Consider the following 3,642-nt stretch of genomic DNA (forward strand, 5'->3'; position numbering starts at 1 on the left):
CCAGTGCTGACAAGTCGATCGGATCAAAGTAGATGGTTATGGTGGAGACATTCTCCCTCTCTAAATCAACCTTCTCAAACCTGAGGCTTCCCTCATCCATCATCCTTTGGACAGCCTCCCTCGGCAAAACACACCCATTAGGAGCAACGGTGCACGCAGCACAACAATCATCACAGCCCGGGAAGACCCCATTCTTCAACAGTTGTCTCTTGACCTCAGCCAAAGGAGTTCTCAACTAATCTATGTTCATCACCCAGATTCGGCCCTTATCCTCAGAAATTGCATTCACCCTCATTTGACCATGCGCGGGCATGGGATTAGCATTCACATTCGGAGATGGTGCAAAATTGATTGCCTTAGAATCCACCAGGTCCTGGACAACATGCTTAAAAGCTTTATAATTTTCCACGTTGTGTCCAGGGGCACCAGAGTGAAATTCGCACTTGGCGTTCTCATCATAGTTGGCAGGCCTCTGATCAGGTCTCAACGGAGCCAACGTCCTCAACTGAACCAAACCCAAATCTTTCAATTTCTTCAACAAGAATGAGTATGTCACAGGTGGTCTATCAAATTGACGATCATTCATTCGCCCTCTCACCTGATACCCGGCCCTCTGCGGTCTCTGTTGAAATGGTTGTCGTTGTTGTGGCGGTTGTTGTTGTTGCTGTTGTTGTGCATGTGAATTATCAGCAGGAATTGTTACCGCAGCAGTGTGCTGGTAGTAACGATCCCTACCTTGTCCTCTCTGGGTATACATAACACTTGTATCACCCTCCTTCTTTCGCTGGCCATTACCAAAGGGTTTCTTCGATCCAGACGACGAAGCACTACCCTGTATCTTCCCCAGCTTCAGCCAGCTCTCAATTCTCTCCCCAGCCACCACTATGTCTGCAAAGTTGGTAACCGGGCATCCCACCATCCTTTCTGCAAAGGTCCCCTGAAGAGTACCCATGAACAAATCAGACATCTCCCGGTCTACCAATGGAGGTTGAACTCTGGCAGTCAACTCCCTCCACCTCTGTGCGTATTCTTTAAACCCTTCATTAGGCTTTTGAGACATACCCTGCAATTGGGTACGGCTAGGAGCCATGTCAGCGTTAAATTGATACTGTTTAAAGAACGCATCTCCGAGATCCTGCCAGCTCTTGATATCCGAAGATTTCAACTTGGTATACCATTCCAGAGACCCCCCAGACAAGCTGTCATGGAAGAAGTACATCCAAAGCTTCTGGTCCATTGTATAAGCAGAAATCTTTCAGACAAAAGCCTGGAGATGAGTTTCCGGGCAAGAACTCCCATTATATTTATCAAACGCAGGCGCTTTAAACTTCTGCGGGATCACAATCCCCTCAACTAGCCCCATGTTCGACATGTTGACAACCCCCGGAGTAGCATAGCTTTCTAGAGCTCAGATCTTCTCCGCCAGCACCTGAATCTCTTTATTTGGTGGTTGGACACCATATTGACCAAATTTCTCATTCAGCACGGAGAATTGGTCCTCTTCTCTATCCTCCTCAGCCCCAAAGAAAGGAGGAAGCAGATTATCCTTCACATTATTGACTACAGGACCGGGCCCACCGCCTGCAGCAAAACCAAACCCACCACCGTTGTTGATTACCACACCAGCAGTAGTCGCCTTTTTCCTGGGATCACCATCATCCCTAGAACCACCAAGACCGTTGTTGGAGACCCCCTCCAGATTATTACCACTGTTGGCAGCCGAAGCCCGCTCGAGCTTTTCCACTTTCTCAACCAGCACCTTCTGTCCCAAGGCAAACCCTTGCATAACGTTGATCAGCTCTCTCATCTTCTCTTTTAGCTCGAGAATATCTGCGTTGGATGTATCCATCAGTTTGGATTTGTTGCGCCTGGTAGGGTATCTGTGTGGACGTGCTACGTGCAAAGGAATGATTCTACGTGCGCGAGCAATGATTCCTGAAACAATCAAACACGTTAGAAACCGACACCTGCAAAATAGAAGACAAGTTATTATGATTCATGCATGAATGCAATGTCTATCCATATGAGGAACACTTTGTCTTTCGATCCTGGTTTCATCGAGACAGATAATAATCTGACAGCAATATTCTGACATCAATCATCTGGTTTTGCCATACAAAGCAGAGAATTATAATTTAGCAAAGATATCTCCCGACCATGTGTGTGTTAAGTGAGTGCATACAGGAAAGCAAATAAAGCTTGAAGATCAATCACTGAATGATAATAGCCATTGTATATCAAAAGTGCACTACACGTGCCAGAGTCATACATCAGGCTGATACAAATCAAATTACAATTCTCCAGAATTAGAAAGAAAATACAAGCAAGTGAATTCCGTCAACAGGCCTGACGATAATCCACACATGATAACAAAAGTCTACCCCGAAGAAGGTCCTACAGAAGGCTCTGCATCATCAACCATCCTGGTAAACTTCACGGCGAACCTGAGCTCAGTGTTCTCCTGCTGCAGTCTTCTCACCTCCTTCTGGTGAATCTTCATCTGTCGGAAATAATGATCCCTCTCAGCAAGATAGTGATCTCTCTCAGCAATAATCTTCGCTTTCTCCTCTTCCCATTCTGTGGTAAGGACTTTGGCTCTAGCTTCCCTCTGAGTCTTCACAAGGATCTGCCTCCTCTTCTCATCTTCAATGACTCTCAAAGCTCTAGCCAACTTCCCCTTGGTGATGTCGTGCTCCTTCGTAGATGACTCTAATGCTTGGCTAATCTTGCGGTAATAAGCGGTGTCTATCTCAAAGCGCTTCACCTCAATGGCATGTCTCTTATCCTGGTCTTCTATTTTCCCTTTAATTTCCTGATTAGCCATTTGGATTCTAGCAACACTCATCTCCAACTCAGTCTTCTCTGCCTGCAGCTGATCTCTGGCCTTCTTCATCTCAATGAACTCTTCCATGCTGACAGAAGAACGTGGCCCCTCAATCAATGGACACCAAGGATCACCCCCAGGAAATGGTAAATGCGTGAGCTCAATCCTCTTTCTGAGCCAATCATCAAACAGAGGAAAAGACCTGCTATTAACCTTACCAAAAGGAACCTTGCCCTTCCTTTGAATGTCGCGCCACTCATCAGACACTTGCCTCAACTTTGGCTGATTACCCTCAATTTTGGCTGATTACCCTCAACTGGGAAGTAGAAAGACTCCTGAATCTCGCGCCCGAGGGGAGGACTCTCCACAGCAAACCCCATTTGTCTCCTAAGAAGCACCGGGTTATAATTAATGCAACCCTGAACTCCTATAAGAGGCACATTGGGAAGACTCCCACAACTGTAAATGAAATCTCGTCCAGCCATACCATTGTGAGTCCAAGCTATGTCCTTGGCTCGCAAACCCATCAACCTGATTGACCATTTGACAGTAGGATCAAGAAAGACAAAGGCACCTCTAGAAGGCAAATACCCCATGAACCATTTGTACAACAGTTGAGCACAACATCGGATCAATCCCCCACGCCGCTTCTCGTTCCGATTATGGACCGAGTAATAAACATACCCAACTAGGGTAGGAATAGGATTCCTCTGAGCAAACAACCTGATGGCATTAATATCTACAAAGTTCTTCTGATTAGGGAACATGATAATTCCATAAATGCTGACAGCAAGCAAAGCACAAACGGTCCTCCAATT

The sequence above is a fragment of the Lathyrus oleraceus genome, chromosome 3, assembly GCF_024323335.1.
Source record: "Lathyrus oleraceus cultivar Zhongwan6 chromosome 3, CAAS_Psat_ZW6_1.0, whole genome shotgun sequence".
NCBI classification, from domain to species: Eukaryota; Viridiplantae; Streptophyta; class Magnoliopsida; order Fabales; family Fabaceae; genus Lathyrus; species Lathyrus oleraceus.